The following is an 18,668-nucleotide window of genomic DNA, read 5'->3' on the forward strand; positions in this document are numbered from 1 at the left end:
TAGTTGTATATAGGTGTAAATTTTTGAAAAATATGTAATTTCATCCTTCTAGACATCTAAAATTTATTTTTAAATTATACAATTAAAAAAATAAAAAGACATGGATTCATATGTCTCTTCATCATAAGACATCAACTTTCCCAGGTTCTAGATGCACTTATTCACAGTTTCATAGGTGTAACCAGTAATGTGGCTTAAATAACAGTCTTACCCAGGGACACCCCTAAATTTAAACAGGGTACTCAATACCATTTTAGAAAAGTTTCACAATATGTATCAGAAGAAAAAATTATTTATTTGGTACTTCTCATTTTAATTATACTACTACCTAAATTTCCAATAGTCAGATGTACTCAAAAAATACCACAGGTGGGAGAGATGGCCTAACACAGCAAGTAATTATTAAAATAAAAATTTTAAGCTACAACTTAACTAGGGAAAATTACACTCCACAGGTCCCAAACTAAAATAATTAAGATAACATAATAAAAGGAAACTCAATGTCTTCATGCATTAAAATTTATTACATTAGACTTAATTAACAAAGAGGTGATTATTCCAGCTCTTTCCCAATTGGCAGCCCAATTTTGCCTGCTGAATCTGGAAAAAAGTAAATGACATCTCATGGTAGATTACTCAAATTTAATGCTATATGCCATCGCTTATGTCCACCACAGTTTATATCTAATATTAACATACCTGATGACTCTTAATAGATAAATGACCTGTCTTAATTATTACAAAAGTGGCAAATGTGTTTTGTTCAAAGTTTTTCCCACAGCTCCTCAGTCTATTTGCCTTCACTTTGAAAAGACACTTTTTCTAGGGTATACATGAGCATTTCATTCACTTTGCCATCAAGCATAATTTTTGCAAAGAATTTAATTGCACCCAGTTATTAGCAGCAGCACAAGAATATATCACATTGATGACTTCCTCCCTGAATGAGACTATTTGACACACTTGTGAAGAACATACAATGCTAATACCTTTTAGTCCTTCCTGGGTTTTTGTGCAATGCATGCCTCATTTAAAAAATTAATTGTCATGGATGCTACAAATTAGCAGCTTATATGGCCCCCCTTCCAATGAAAAGTGCTAAAATCAGTCAAATTAAATTCTGTGGGCACTATCATTAGTGCTCTCAGTGACTTCTTCACTTGTGGAGCTCATATGCCTTCTAAATTCTTTGGATCATCTATGATATTTATTACTTCTCAAGGGGTGTGATGCAAGAAATAACCTCTCTTGGAACCTTGCTATGTGCCAGTAAAATTAAATTAGATGGCTATTAACTGTGCTATACTGGAAAAACAGTCACCTACACACCTTGAGCCTGTGATGCTCCAAACCTTGTTGTCTAGTAGGACGTTGGCCATTGATATATAACAGTAAAACATGAGAATGGCTACTAAGGCCTCCTTAATAAATGATGGACCCAAAACTTGGCATACTCCTTTTGGCAAAGGGGATGGCTTCCAAGGTCTACTGTCTATGTCCAGATGCCAGGGTACTGCAGGAGGTCACTATTCTAACAATAAAAAAGAAAAACCATTTAAGTTCTTCTGGACACCATTCTGCTGACTGTTGATCTCATTCCTGTTAATCTGGATGCCTTCACAGGTGACAATCCAGAGACCCAAAGTAGCCACAGCCATTATATGCTAACAAAAGCTTAAACCAAGGGTTATGAATTAATATCTATTATAACACAATTTCTCAGAACCCATATAGTCCAAATCTTGAGAGTTAGAAGCTGTTATACTTGGCCCACCCATAAATAGGACATTAATTGTGCCAGATGTGTTCTATATTCTTATACTGCAAGGAAGATGTCATAGATATTGATGCTCCAAACTTATCCAGCTCCCTGATAAGGTGTCTGGGAAAGCAGCAAAAGCTTGCTCAAATGCTTGGGCCCCTGAACTCATGTGATATCTGGAAGAAGCTCCTATCTTATGAGATCAGCCTAGTCATTGTAGCCATTTTGGAGGAGAACAAACCAGAAGGAAGATCAGTCTCTCCCTTTCTCACTCTAACACCACCTTTCAAATATATAAATAAATCTTTTAAAATGTAAATCATTTCAATAGATTCCTCAGTGCTCAATCATGATGACTTCTACTATCTTAAGGATATTTTCATTTCTTTTTTAAAGATTTGTTTATTTGAAAGGTAGAGAAAGCACTGGTGTTGTGCTGCAGTATGCAAAGCTGCCATCTGTTATACTGGCATCCCCATAGGCACTGGTTCATGTCCCACTTGTTCCACTTCTGATTTAGCTTCATGCTAATGGTCTGATATAGAGTGGAAGATGTCCCATGTACTTGGGCTCTTGCCACCTCCATGGGTGACTCAGAAGAAGATCCTGGTTTCAACTTGGCCCAACACTGGCCATTGGAGTCACCAGAGGAGTGAACCAGATGATGGAAGATCTCTCTATGTCTCTCTCTCTCTCAGTAACTGTGACTTTCAAATAAAGAAGTAAATAACTTTTAAAATTATTTTAAAAAGGGCAGAGAAACATACAGAAAGTGGGTGGGGAGAGAGAGGCAGAGAGGTCTTCCATATGTTGGTTCACTCTCTAAATGTCTGCAACAGCTGTGGCTGGACCAGGCTCTCAGGTCCCCTAATAAGTAGTAGATCTTGCACTTAGGTAAAAGAAACTGAAGAATTTGAGCCACCACCCCATGCTTCCCAGAGATATTAAGTAAGAAACTGGTTTGGAAGTGGAACACTGAAAATTTAGATTAGCACTGCAATATAGAATGTGGGCATCACATGCATCACATGCATCACATGATCAACAAATTAGAAAACCTAGAAGAAATCAAGGCATGCTAGATAACAAAACTGAGTCATGAAGACATATAGAAAACCTAAACAAACCAAAAACCAAGACAGAGATTGAATCAGTAACAAAAACCCTCCAAAGAAAAGCCTGAGACCAGAAAGCTTCACTGCTAAATTCTACCAGACTTTTAAAAGAGAATCAATTCCAATTCTTCTTAATCTATTCAAAACAATTAAAAGAGAAGAGTATTCCCAAACTCTTTCTATTTGGCAAGTGTCACCTTATTTTCTAAACCAGAAAATGATACAATAGAGAAAGAGAATTAAAGAACAATATCTCTGATAACCACAGATCCAAAATTTCTCAACAAAATACTAGCTAATAAAATCCAACAACAGATCATAAAGGTAATTTACCTGGACCAAGTGGAATGTACCCCTGGTATGCAGGGATGGTTCAACATATGCAAATCAATAAATGTGATATGTGACACAAGCAAACTAAAGAATAAAAACCACATGATGATCTCAATAGGTGAAGAGAAAGTATTTGATAAAAAACAAGCTTTCATTATAAAACCTTAAGCAAGTTGGGAATAGAAGGAAAATTCCTTAACGCAATCAAGGCAATATATGACAAATCTTCAACAAACATCATATTGAATGGGAAATCATGGAAGCATTTCCACTAAGATCTGAAACCAAAGTTGCTCTCCATCACTACTGCTGTTCAATACACTACTAACAGTTTTAGCTATGACAATAATGCAAGAAAAAGAAATTAAAGGAAAACAAATTAGAAAGAAGAAAGTCCAATAATCTGTTTGCAGATGACATGATCCCAAATATTGGGAAACCAAAAGACTCCACCAAGAGATTATTGAAACTCATAAGAAAGTTTGGTAAAGTTGTAAGATATAAAATCAACACACAAAAATCAATAACCACTATATACACAAAAATGCCATGGCTGAAAAATAACTTATCAATAAAATGTTTTATGGTTGGAATAAATTTAGTCAAGGGTGTGAAAGATCTCTACAAGAAAAATTACAAAAGATTATAGAAATAGAAGAAAAAACACAAAAAAGAAAAATCTTCCATGTTCATAAATTGGAAGAACTAATATCTTCAAAATTCCCATACTAACAAAAGAAATTATTTTTAATTTTACTTTTACTATCATTTATTTATTTGAGAGGCAGTTATAGACAGAGAGAGGGAAAGACAGAAAGTGATGCATTCTAACTGTTGGTTAATTCTCCAAATGGCTGTAATGGCTGGTGCTGGGCTGATCTGAATCCAGGAGCTAGGAGTTCCTCCTCATCTCCCATGTGGATACAGGGGCCCAAGCACTTGGGCCATCTTCCACTACCTTCCCAGGCCATGAGCAGAGAGCTGAATCAGAGGAACAGCTGGGACCCAAACTGGCATCCATAGGAGATGCCAATGCAACAGAGTCTCAACTTACTATTCCACAGTGCCAGCCCTCCCCAAAAGCAATTTACACATTCAATGTGATCTCAATCAAAATACCAACATTCTTCTCAGAGTTAGGAAAAAGATGATGTTAAAATTGGTATGAAATGCCAAGGCAATATTAACAAAAGCAAAGCTGGAGGCAACACAATTCCAGAATTCAAGATCTACTACAGGGCAGTTATAATCAAAATAGCTTGTTATTGGCATGCCAAAAGATATGTAGACCTATGAAACAGAATAGAACCTCTGAAAATTAATCCACACAGGGTGGAGCCAAGATGGCAGAATAGTGAGGATGCACACTGAAAGTCCAGGAAAAGATAGGTTGATAAAAGTGGAGTTACGGTAGTTTCAGGGAAAGGCTCGGGGAAAAAATTGCAGAGGAAACTCTTCCGGATCTAGTGGATGTGACACGGATGACCTGTGGGGAGAGCAGGGATGCCCACAGCTCCAAAGCCCAACAGCAGAGTCTACACATCTGTGCTGGAAGGGGAAGTGACCTCAGTAACCCAAGACATTGGTGGAGAAATGGCAGACAGAGCCTAGAGGGAACTAGGCTTGAAGCCCCGCTGGGGAAAGTTCACCCGAATAACTACAGGACAGAGGGGGAAAAAAAGGAAAAAAAAGGGGGGGGCTGGTACATATGAGTTTCTCTCTCCACCCACCTCGCAAAGGCGAGCAAGAGACAAAGAGCAGGCCCCATTTTGGACATACGTAAAAGGTGCATGACCTCAGGGCTGTGTGTGATCTCAGAGCTGTGCCTGCCCTCAGTCAAACAGAAAAACCTGAGGGTGTGTGTGAAATAACAGAAGGTTAGGACTTAGTGAATGAGTGGAGCTAATGAACTGAGATGGTGAAAAAAGAGACGGTGGGTGAGAGAACTCATGGAGTTCATGTGAGTACTCTCCAGAGATGCTACAATTCAGTAACCTTGGCAACCTGGTGGGAGACTGCAGGAAAATTTGAGCCCACACTGAGGGCAGAACAGATTCTTTGTGTGGTCCTTGGGAAAAAGCAGATAAATGATATACACACAGAAGCCAGAGATTGGAAGCTGACTACCTTAAATTCCACTCAGCTGTGCAGTATTACTTCCCTCCTGAATAAAAAAATAATAAATAAATAAAGAGAGAGAGATTTACCATGCCTAACCTAAGTGTGTCACTTTTGTCACACCCTTAACCATGAAGAACCAAGCAGAGCTCTCTGGCCACACCCATCTCAAGCCTCCAAGGCTCCTCCAAAAGCAGACAGTCCACTTAATACACTCATAGTATAACACCACAGTGAGGGAAGAAGAATTCAAAGAGTATGTCCAAAATGCCAAACAACAAACACAGAAACCAAGGAAACAAGAACAAGGAAGACATTATGACACCCCCAAATGAAAAAGACACCCCAAGCCAAGATTATGAAGATGATGAGATAGAAGAAATGCGAGATATGGATTTCAAGAAATTTATGATCAGAACATTTAGAAGTTTTCAAAAACAAATTCGTGAACTACATAAATCCTTACTGGACAGGATAGAAAATCTCTCTCATGAAAATGAAATCTTAAGGAGGAATCAAAATGAAATGCAGAAACTAGTAGATCAGGAAAGTGTGATAGTGAAGAGAAATCAAAATGAAATGAAGAACTCAATAGATCAAATGACAAACACATTAGAGAGTCTTAAAAACAGAGTCAGTGTAACAGAAGAGAGAATATCAGACTTAGAAGACAGAGCACAAGAAAGTATACAGTCAAACCAAAGAAAAGAAGAGGAAATTAGAAATCTAAAAAATATTGTTGGGAAACTTCAGGATACTATTTTTTTTAACTTTTATTTAATGAATATAAATTTCCAAAGTACAGAATATTGATTACAATGGCTTCCCCCCCATAACGTCCCTCCAACCCGCAACCCTGCCCTTATCCACTCCCTCTCCCCTTCCATTCACATCAAGATTCATTTTCAATTCTCTTTATATACAGATCAGTTTAGCATACATTAAGTAAAGATTTCAACAGTTTGCTGCCACACAGAAACATAAAGTGAAAAATACTGTTTGAGTACTAGTTATAGCATTAAATCTCAATGTACAGCACACTAAGGACAAAAATCCTACATGAGGAGTAAGTGCACAGTGACTCCTGTTGTCGACTTAACAAATTGACACTCTTGTTTATGGCATCAGTAATCACCCTAGGCTCTTGTCATGAGCTGCCAAGGCTATGGAAGCCCCCTGAGTTCACGGACTCTGATCATTTTTAAACAAGGCCATGGTCAAAGTGGAAGTTCTCTCCTCCCTTCAGAGAAAGGTACCTCCTTCTTTGACGACCCATTCTTTCCACTGGGATCTCACTCATGGAGATCTCTCATTTAGGATATTTTTATTCCCCCAGAGTGTCTTGGCTTTCCATGTCTGACATACTCTCATGGGCATTTCAGCCGGATCCGCATGCCTTAAGGGCTGATTCTGAGGCCAGAGTGCTGTTAGGACATTTGCCATTCTATGGGTCTGCTGTGTATCTCACTTCCCATGTTGGACCATTCTCTCCCTTTTTTATTCTATTAGCTAGTATTTGCAGACACTATTCTTGTTTATGTGATTCCTTTGGTTCTTAGTCCTATCATTACGATCAATTGTGAACAGAAATTGATCACTGGGACAAGCCAATCCCAAAGGGACAAATACCACTTGCTCTCCTTGATAGGTGACAACTAACTGAGCACCAAAAAGGAAACCTGTTAAAGTGAAATGAACACTAGGAGAAACGGTGACTTGATCAGCCCTCACCCTGACTGTTGATGAGCAGCTTAATATCTTATCCCTCTTAGTATTTTTTTTGTTTATTCTACTTAATACTTTTGGTTGAATACTGTAATCAATACACAATTCTTCTTAAGTGCTGAAACTTAACTGAAAAGTGATTGATGTTAAATATAAGAGTGGGAATAAGAGAGGGAAGAGATGTGCAATTCAGGACATGCTCAAGCTGACTTACCTCAAACAGTAGAGTTAGAAACATACCAGGGGATTCGACTTCAATCCCATCAAGTTGGCATGTACCAATGCCACCTCACTAGTCCAAGTGATCCATTTCAGGATGCTATATAAAAATGCAATATTCGAGTTCTAGGAGTTCCTGAAAGCATGGAGAGAGAGAAAGGATTAGAAGGCACTTTTAGTGAGTACATGGAACCTACTCTAGGATTGCCCACATACTAGGCCATAAAGCAAGTCTCAGCAAATTCAAAAGAATTAGAATTATATGATGCAGCTTCTGCATCAACATGCTCCTGAATGAACAATGGGTCATAGAAGAAATCAAAAGAGAAATCAAAAACTTTCTGGAAGTAAATAAATGAGGATAACAGCACAACATACCAAAACTTATGGGACGCAGAAAAAGCAGTGTTAAGAGGAAAGTTTATATCAATAGGTGCCTACATCAAGAAATTGGAAAGGCACCAAATAGATGAGCTTTCAATTCACCTCAAGGATCTAGAAAACCTACAGCAAACCAGACCCAAATCTAGTAGGAGAAGAGAAATAATTAAAATCAGAGAAGAAACCAACAGGATTGAATAAAAAAAAATTACAAAAAATCAGCCAAACGAGGAGCTGGTTTTTTGAAAAAATAAACAAAATTGACACCCCATTGGCCCAACTAACTAAAAAAAGAAGAGAAAAGACCCAAGTCAATAAAATCAGAGATGAAAAAGGAAATGTAACAACAGACACCACAGAAATAAAAAGAATCATCAGAAATTACTACAAGGACTTGTATGCCAGCAAACATGGAAATCTATCAGAAATGGATAGATTCCTGGACACATGCAACCTACCTAAATTGAACCAGGAAGACATCGAAAACCTAAACAGACCCATAACTGAGACAGAAATTGAAACAGTAATAAAGGCCCTCCCAACAAAGAAAAGCCCAGGACCAGATGGATTCACTGCTGAATTCTACCAGACATTTAAAGAAGAACTGACTCCAATTCTTCTCATACTATTCAGAACAATCGAAGAAGAGGGAATCCTCCCAAATTCTTTCTATGAAGCCAGCATCACCTTAATTCCTAAGCCGGAAAAAGATGCAGCACTGAAAGAGAAATACAGACCAATATCCCTGATGAACATAGATGCAAAAATCCTCAATAAAATTCTCGCCAACAGAATGCAACAATACATCAGAAAGATCATCCACCCAGACCAAGTGGGATTTATCCCTGCTATGCAGGGATGGTTTAATGTGCGCAAGACAATCAATGTGATACACCACATTAACAGACTGCAGAAGAAAAACCATATGATTATCTCAATAGATGCCGAGAAAGCATTTGATAAAATACAACACCCGTTCATGATGAAAACTCTAAGCAAACTGGGTTTGGAAGGAACATTCCTCAATACAATCAAAGCAATCTATGAAAAACCCACAGCTAACATCCTATTGAATGGGGAAAAGTTGGAAGCATTTCCACTGAGATCTGGTACCAGACAGGGATGTCCACTCTCACCACTGCTATTCAATATAGTTCTGGAGGTTCTAGCCAGAGCTATTAGGCAAGAAAAAGAAATTAAAGGGATACAAATTGGGAAGGAAGAACTCAAACTATCCCTCTTTGCAGATGACATGATTCTGTATTTAGGGGACCCAAAGAACTCTACTAAGAGCCTATTGGAACTCATAGAAGATTTTGGCAAAGTAGCAGGGTATAAAATCAATGCACAAAAATCAACAGCCTTTGTATACACAGACAATGCCATGGCTGAGGAAGAACTTCTAAGATCAATCCCATTCACAATAGCTACAAAAACAATCAAATACCTTGGAATAAACTTAACCAAGGACGTTAAAGATCTCTACGATGAAAATTACAAAACCTTAAAGAAAGAAATAGAAGAGGATACCAAGAAATGGAAAAATCTTCCATGCTCATGGATTGGAAGAATCAATATCATCAAAATGTCCATTCTCCCAAAAGCAATTTATAAATTCAATGCAATACCAATCAACATACCGAAGACCTTCTTCTCAGATCTGGACAAAATGATGCTGAAATTCATATGGTGGCACAAGAGACCTCGAATAGCTAAAGCAATCTTGTACAACAAAAACAAAGCCGGAGGCATCACAATACCAGATTTCAGGACATACTACAGGGCAGTTGTAATCAAAACAGCATGGTACTGGTACAGAAACAGATGGATAGGCCAATGGAACAGAATTGAAACACCAGAAATCAACCCAAACATCTACAGCCAACTTATATTTGATCAAGGATCTAAAACTAATTCCTGGAGCAAGGACAGTCTATTCAATAAATGGTGCTGGGAAAATTGGATTTCCACGTGCAGAATCACGAAGCAAGACCCCTACCTTACACCTTACAAAAAATCCACTCAACATGGATTAAAGACCTAAATCTACGTCCTGACACCATGAAGTTATTAGAGAACATTGGAGAAACCCTTCAAGATATTGGCACAGGAAAGAATTTCTGGAAAAGACCCGGGAGGCACAGGCAGTCAAAGCCAAAATCAACTATTGGGATTGCATCAAATTGAGAAGTTTCTGTACTGCAAAAGAAACAGTCAGGAGAGTGAAGAGACAACCGACAGAATGGGAAAAAATATTTGCAAACTATGCAACTGATAAAGGGTTAATAACCAGAATCTACAAAGAGATCAAGAAACTCCACAAAAACAAAACCAACAACCCACTTAAGAGATGGGCCAAGGACCTCAATAGACATTTTTCAAAAGAGGAAATCCAAATGGCCAACAGACACATGAAAAAATGTTCAAGGTCATTAGCAATCAGGGAAATGCAAATCAAAAGCACAATGAGGTTTCACCTCACCCCGGTTAGAATGGCTCACATTCAGAAATCTATCAACAACAGATGCTGGTGAGGATGTGGGGAAAAAGGGACACTAACCCACTGTTGGTGGGAATGCAAACTGGTCAAGCCACTATGGAAGTCAGTCTGGAGATTCCTCAGAAACCTGAAGATAACCCTACCGTTCGACCCAGCCATCCCACTCCTTGGAATTTACCCAAAGGAATTTAAATTGACAAACAAAAAAGCGGTCTGCACCTCAATGTTTATTGCAGCTCAATTCACAATAGCTAAGACCTGGAACCAACCTAAATGCCCATCAACGGTAGACTGGATAAAGAAATGGGATATGTACTCTTTAGAATACTATACTGCAGTAAGAAACAATGAAATCCAGTCATTTGCAACAAAATGCAGGAATCTGGAACACATCATGCTGAGTGAAATAAGCCAGTCCCAAAGGGACAAATACCATATGTTCTCCCTGATCGGTGACAACTGACTGAACACCAAACAGGAAACCTGTTGAAGTGAAATGGACACTATGGGAAACGGTGACTTGATCAGCATAGCCCTGACTGTTAATGAACAACTTAATACATTATCCCTCTTGGTAGTTTTTTTGTCTGTTCTACTTAATATGACTGGTTTAATTCTGTAATTAATACACAGTTATTCTTAAGTGTTGAAAATTAACTGAAATGTGATCCCAGTTAAACATAAGAGTGGGAATAAGAGAGGGAAGAGATGTATAATTTGGGACATGCTCAAGCTGACTTGCCCCAAATGGTAGAGTTAGAAACATAGCAGGGGATTCCAATTCAATCCCATCAAGGTGGCATGTGCCAATGCCATCTCACTATCCCAAGTGATCAATTTCAGTTCACAATTGATCATAATGAAAGGACTAAGAGTCAAAGGGAGCACATAAACAAGTCTAGTATCTGCTAACACTAACCGATGGAGTAAATAAAGGGGAGAGTGATCCAACATGGGAAGTGAGATACTCAGCAGACTCATAGAATGGCAGATGTCCTAAATAGCACTCTGGCCTCAGAATCAGCCCTAAAGGCATTCGGAGCTGGCTGTAAAGCCCATGAGAGTATTTCAGGCATGGAAAGCCAAGACACTCTGGCAAAAGATCTCTGTGAGTGAGATCCCAGTGGAAAGAACAGGTCTTCAAAGAAGGAGGTACCTTTCTCTGAAGGGAGGAGAGAACCTCCACTTTGACTATGACCTTGTCTAAACAAGATAAGAATCGGAGAACTCAGAGGGCTTCCATAGCCTTGGAAACTCATGACTGGAGCATAGGGAGATTACTGATGCCATAGACAGGAGTGTCAATTGGTAAAGTCAACAACAGGAGTCACTGTGCACTTACTCCTCATGTAGGATCTCTGTCCTTAATGTGCTGTACACTGAGGCTTAATGCTATAACGAGTACTCAAACAATATATTTCACTTTGTGTTTCTATGGGGGTGCAAACTGTTGAAATCTTTACTTAATGCATACTAAACTGATCCTCTGTAAAAAAAAAAAAAAGAAATTATCAACTCCCAACTTGACTCTCACTGGGATTAAACATGACAATAGGTCTGATCTGATTTCATCATCATTTAAAAAAAGTCATCTATTATTTTTCACTTTATGTTTCTGTGTGGGAGCAAACTGTTGAAATCCTTACTTAAGGTATACTAAGCTGATCTTCTGTATATTAAGATAATTGAAAATGAATCTTGATATGAATGGAAAGGGAGAGGGAGTGGGAAAGGGGAGGGTTGTGGGTGGGAGAGATGTTATGGGGGGGAAGCCATTGTAATCCATAAATCGTACTTTGGAAATTTATATTCATTAAATAAAAGTTAAAAAAATAAAATAAAATAAATAAGAGGTCTCTAAATCACATCTTCATGTTCTTTTAGTACTTTGGAAAATAATTCACCTGAACACAAACATTGAGTTCTTTGTGTGGCTGTCATGTCCCTGTCTTCCTATTGATATCACTTAAAGTTCAAGTTTTACATAAGCACTTTTTTCAATAAATAAGAAATTCAAGCATGATACTTTCTGAATAAATCCAACAAATAATATTCTACATTTTCTAGACCATCTCAGTTGTCAATAATAACAGGAAATCCCCATGATAGTTTCATTTTTTTATCTGTATTTCACAGCATGCCCCTAGCTCATATCCTATCTCTACCTTACTGCTACTTATTGAAATATGGCTTGAGTTTTTTCTAAGAAATTTTGACACACCTAAGCTGAGTATCAACTATATTATATTTTCCCAATACTACAAATTTAGAGGATACCTCCATAAAAGCCAATTGTTAATGCTGATTATTTAACAGATATATTTTTTTTATTTTTTTTATTTTTTATCTTTTATTTAATGAATATAAATTTCCAAAGTACGACTCATGGGTTACAATGGCTTCCCCCCCCTTACCGTCCCTCCCACCCACAACCCTCCCCTTTCCCACTCCCTCTCCCCTTCCATTCACATCAAGATTCATTTTTGATTATCTTAATATACAGAAGATCAGCTTAGTATACCTTAAGTAAGGATTTCAACAGTTTGCTCCCACACAGAAACATAAAGTGAAAAATAATAGATGATTTTTTTTTAATGATGATGAAATCAGATCAGACCTATTGTCATGTTTAATCCCAGTGAGAGTCAAGTTGGGAATTGATAATTTCCTTTTTTTTTTTTCAGAAGATCGGTTTAGTGTACATTAAGTAAAGATTTCAATCGTTTGCACCCCCATAGAAACACAAAGTGAAATATACTGTTTGAGTACTCGTTATAGCATTAAGCCTCAGTGTACAGCACATTAAGGACAGAGATCCTACATGAGGAGTAAGTGCTCAGTGACTCCTGTTGTTGACTTTACAAATTGACACTCCTGTTTATGGCATCAGTAATCTCCCTATGCACCAGTCATGAGTTTCCAAGGCTATGGAAGCCCCTTGAGTTCTCCGACTCTTATCGTGTTTAGACACGGTCATAGTCAAAGTGGAGGTTCTCTCCTCCCTTCAGAGAAAGGCACCTCCCTCTTTGAAGACCTTATTTAACAGATATATTTTCTCTGAGGAAGAGTTAGATGAAAAACGCACCTCTTATATACAGCGAAATTTTTTTTCATATTCCCAGGTAATGGACTTTATACTTGTGAATAATGTCATTGCACCCATATGATGGCTCACTCATCCAGTGTACAAAGCAGATAAGGCTAGGCCAGGCAGATGCTGGGAATAGAGAACTCAATCCAGGTTTCCCACATTGGCAGCAGGGACCAAATTACTTGAGCCATCACCTCTGCCTTCTAGGATGCAGATTAGTAGGAAACTGGAAACAGGAGCCAGTACTTGAATCTACATATCCCAATCTGGGTGGGCTTCTCAAATGACATCTGCTAGAAAGATAATTTCCAAAAAACTTTGGGCTTCTCCTGGTTACCCTAATATATTCTGCTGCTCCTGATAGTGAGTCTCAGAGAGTCTTCCTTTTGTTTTTCCACCATTTTAATGAAACTACTGAGATTTAGTACTGGAGATCTTGCATGCCTGCATTCAAATACAGGGCTCCAAATTTGGTGGCTGGGTAAAATTGTACCAGTTAACATTAGTGCACCTCAGTTTTTCATCTGTGAATGGGGAATAACATTAATGTCTCCAGGGCTATTATAAATGTCAATCTGTATGGCCTACCAAGTCAGTGATAATATGTTCAAAACCCTGTACAAATACTAGTTCTGTGCAATTCTTGTTCTCAGTGGGATTGCAAAATGACAGGAATGTGGACAGGAGCTAGGGCAGAAGACTACAACTGGAAACCCATGGTATGTCAGAGGTCCTTCTGAACAGTGCTATGCTGTACAATTAAAATCTGGTAGCAACAATCTACAGTTATATCACCCTGGATACACCGAGGTCATGTCTGGTCTGAGAAGTTAGGCAGGATCAGCCCATTTAGTTCTTGGGTGGGAGGTCACCTGGGATTTTTGGGACATACAAAGAGGTGTGTCAGAGGCTGCTGAACTATGAGTCTGAGCCTGCCAGTTTCTAGCAGAAGTCTGCTGATATCCTGTGCAACCACTGAACCAATGGGTGAATGACTGGAAAGGACTTGGCCCTTACCCTGCAGGAGATAGTTTGTGATGTTGCAGTTGGCTCCATGGACTGATTTCAATGGGACATGAGACCCTTTACCAACATCTCATCTTCCAAACTGCAACAGTACTGACCTAGTCCGTTTCTATAGACCAAGAGCATGGTGCCTGGGTAAGGCAAAATGAGTACTGAGAAGAGATCAGGCTCTGGATTCAGGAAAATTGGAGGGTGAATTCTGCCTCCATTCCATATTTCTAGTTGACCATATATGATCTGTTCAAGTTTGGATTCTCTATTTTATTTTCTTATCTCCTCCCCTCTCTCCTTCCCTTTTTTCCTTTCTCTCTGCCTCCTTTTCTTTATCTGTTTTCATTGTTTCCCTTACTCTTTTCCTTTCCTACACTCTTTCTCTTTATATTCTTTATTTTTTTTCCTTCCTCTTCCCTTTCTTCCTAGAGTGGTAGATAGAGTTTCAACCTCCTGGTTCATTCCTCTAAGCCTGGGGCTGGGCTGGGGCTAGATCAGGTGAAGTCAGGTCAGGAGGCAGTAACTCAACCTAAATCTCCCACTTGGGTGGGAGTAATCCAACTACTTGAATCATCACTGCTGTACCCCAGGGTCTGCACTGGAAAGAAGCTGGAGTCAAGGACAGAGACAGGAATTAAATCTAGTACTCCAATATGGGACATGTTTAATTATCAATCTAATTTCTCATTCTCTGGGGCCCCTTTGAAAGTGAAAGGGGGGCTATTAAATGCTCTCAAGGACAAGAGATGTATGTGGAACTTTGCCAGGTCCTGACATGTGTGGATGCCCCATCTATAGCTGGGCAGCTTGAAAAAAGTTATACCTCTGTAAATTGTTTTCTCACCTGTAAACTGGGAATAGTTGTACCCACCTTCATAAAAGCAATGACATAAAGTATGTCTTTTTAAAAAGATTTTTTTTTATTTATTTGAGAAGCAGAGTTAGAGAAAAAGAGAAAGAGAAAGGTCTTCCATCCATTGGTTCACTGCTAAAGTGACCACAATGGCTGAAGCTGGACTGATCTGAAGCCAGGAGCCAGAAGCTTTTTCTGGGTCTCCCATGTGAGTGCAGGGACCCAAGCACTTGGGTCATTTGCCACTGCTTTCCCAGACAGTAAGCAGAGAGTTGGATCAGAAGAGGAGTAGCTAGGAATTCTGGTGCTCATGGGGGATGCAGGCACCACAAGTGGAGGCTTATCCTAAGATGCCACAGTGTCAGCCCCAAAGGATGCCTTATTTCCAGGGAAAGGGAAGGCATTCAACAAATGATATCTAAAGCAGTAACACTGAAGTCAAAATTCTAAACCAGCTGGCCACTTGCTTTGGTGGGTGCACCACATACTATGCACTCAGCCCCTTCTCTGCCATGCCCCTCTACTCTTCCTCTGTGATGGCGTTCTCTTGGCCTCAAGAATCCACACCTACTTCCTGTATCCTCCTCTAGGCTAGAAACTTTTTTATGGAACATGGCCCCCACTTCCTTACTGGAGCTAATTTCAGTCTCTCTTGTGTCCTTCACATTGCTTCTTAGTGATTTCAGAGACCTGATAATGACCCACACACTGATGCAGAAAACTTTGCAACATTTCTCCCAACCTCATCACCCCTACATAGCACATTTAAAAACTTAGCATTCTGTGATAGGCCCTCAGGGTCTGATCCCACCATTCTTTCCACTGGTGCTGCATTGCAGGTCCCCTGAGAACCCTGTCATGGCTGACTTGAGGAACTTGCTTTATGTTATTTCCTCAATCATAATCTCCTTTCCATAGGTTGGCTGTTTGACACAGCAGTTAAGACATTGCTTCAGATGCTCTCGACCCATATTGGAGTCTCTGGGTTCAATTCACAACTCTACTTTTGATCCTGCATGTGGAAGAGTGGGTTAAACCCATATAGGCAACAATGTCTGCTCTACTTCTGATCCAGCTCCCTATTAATGCACCTAGGGAAGCAGCAGATGATTCATGACCCAGTTTTTTTGTCAGCATTTGGGAGACACTCCTAGAGTTTTAGACTCCTGGCTTCAGCCTGGCCCAGCCCTGGACATTGTGTCCATCTGCAACATGAATCAGCAGAATGGAGATTTCTCTTTTTTTAAAAAAATTTCCAAGAGGAGTTTTATTGATGGCTCTGGTTCATTCCCTTCCAAAAGACCAAATGAAGTGAACAGTGGTAACCTTTAGATTCTATTGTCTTCATAACAAAACAGAAGATGAAGATTAGAACTGGATCACTTGCCCCTTTTTCTTCTTATCTCCTCCCAATTCAAAGTATTTACATCTCTTAATAGCCAACATTCTCTTGGATCTGCAGTTGGGCTCCACACACTCAAACCTCAGCACAATCTTCTTTATAGTTTTAGCCTTTTCTGGAAAATTGGCTTAGTCTGTCCCCCATAGCCACTCTGCTTTCTATCATAACGCCACTTTCCCTGGGCATACAGAGTCTTTGCCCTTCTTATACTGTATCATCTTGTGGGGCTGGTGCTTGCCACACTTCTTACAGAAGGTCCGGCAGGTTTTCGGAATATTCACCATGTTGCTGGAATGCTATCAGCTCAGAAAGAAAGAGAACCAGCCTGAGATTTCTCTTTATTTCTGCTTCGTTCTATCTTTCTATCTCTATTTCTACTTCTCTGTGCGCAAATAAATGAAAAAAAAAATGTGTATTACAAAAGAATGATGCATGGGTACCCAAACTTCTTGTAGCAAAATATAATTAGTTTTAAATCTCATTTTTCATTAACTATTTGAAGTGCTCTTATATATTAAAAACTCTATATGCAATCTCAGGGATCTGGAAACCACCTTCCATCCCCAGTTTTGAGTTCTGAGGCTAAAGAACACTACAAGAGTTGATGTTGATTGAACACTGCCCATATACCAGGCAGTGTTCCAAGTACCTGCAGGTCCACCTCTCTTGGACTAGGAGTGAGCTCTCTAAGACAGCTATCTGTTGCACTTCTCCAGTGCCTCCTGTGAGACACCTGTCAGCAGCATTATGCAATCCTGACTTGTACCAGCTCTGCCTTACCTACAAGTGTGAGTGCCACTTTCCAGCCAAGGGCTCATTCTCTGCCCTATGCACCTGTCCCTGAGCACCACCTGTGGGAATGCAGAAATGTTGTTGTTGCTAGGATGGCTTCCTACTTTCCTTCCTTTTGAAATATGAAAGTTAAGAAACTGTTTCCTATTTGCTTCCTCTCCCCAACTCAACCATTTGCTGATTCATGCTTCTTTCTTCTTTCAGGACCCAAAATTGCTGTCCATCTCCCACCCTCTTATTTCCCTCCTTCCTGCTTGAGCCTTCCTGCTGCATACCTGAGACAGATAAAGGTAGATGAGGGGACACATCTGTGTGAGATTCCCAAAAGGAGGCTGTTGCACTTGATTTCTCAACAATGTTGCAGTGGATTCATTTCTGAGAGGAGGAGCGTGGTGGGGGCAAGAGGTGTGGAGTCACCACACAAACCCCAGGAGTCGGGTGAAAGTGGGCTTGAGGCAAGCAGCCCACAGACTTTTTTATTTCAGTTAGTACAACAGCTTATATAGCCAAGACCAGTCAATCCGGTCAAAGGGGTGGTCTATGCCCCAACCAATCACAGCCTGTTGCCAGGCAGTTTCCAAAGCCATCCAATCACAGCCTGTTTCCAGGCAGGCTCCGTTGCCAGGTTGGATTCAAAGCCATTCCTTAGTAACTGACCCTCGCTTGCCAGTGGCCATCTTGGCATGCCTTCTCATTCCACCACAGGAGGCCAGTTCCTGAGGGGGAGGGCCACAGTAAATGACATCTGTTACCATTTGCTAGCTTCCTCCCCAACACCTACAATGTATAAGAAAAATTCTATATTGGCCCACATCAACACAAAATTTTGAATCTTCATGCTGGATATTTAGACACATTCAGTAGAAACAAGCCTGATAGCTGCTGTGTCCAAGCCCCATCTTATGATATACTGACACACGGTGACAAACAAGTAACTTTGTCCCAGCGCTTATGTTAAAGGAAACTCCACTCAGTAAAATCAATCCTTAATATTCAGAGAAAATAATGAAGTACCTTGTGCAAGTGGAAACAATCTCCTACATTTAGCCAGCTAAGTAGAAATGCCATTGTTTTATTCACAGCACAGTAATAGGTTTACTTTTTGAAGTAAATTTATATCTTCCAGCTGATGGACCTTGAGGGGAAATAGCTTGCATTATCCTCACCAATGCCAGAGAGATCACTTTAAAATCCCACACTGCTAGATCCACCCACTGATGGCTTCAAATCAAAGACACTCCCAGGCCAGCCACTACTTTCAATTTTTGGTTCTGCTTTTATAACTTGGGCACTCCTCTCTCCTTCAAATAGATTCCATATGGCATCTCTGCCATCTTGGGTCTGAAGATCCCTGGGGAGG

At 39.7% G+C, this 18,668-nt stretch overlaps 1 pseudogene; it reads right to left on the bottom strand.

Moving 5' to 3' along the window:
- Nucleotides 1-16,363: 16,363 nt before the first annotated feature.
- On the bottom strand, nucleotides 16,364-17,125 carry LOC149122189 (large ribosomal subunit protein eL42-like; annotated as a pseudogene).
- Between the last annotated feature and the right edge of the window lie 1,543 nt (nucleotides 17,126-18,668).

Source organism: Oryctolagus cuniculus, chromosome 15 (assembly GCF_051225735.1).
Source record: "Oryctolagus cuniculus isolate XC-2025 breed Fujian yellow rabbit chromosome 15, ASM5122573v1, whole genome shotgun sequence".
NCBI classification, from domain to species: domain Eukaryota; kingdom Metazoa; phylum Chordata; class Mammalia; order Lagomorpha; family Leporidae; genus Oryctolagus; species Oryctolagus cuniculus.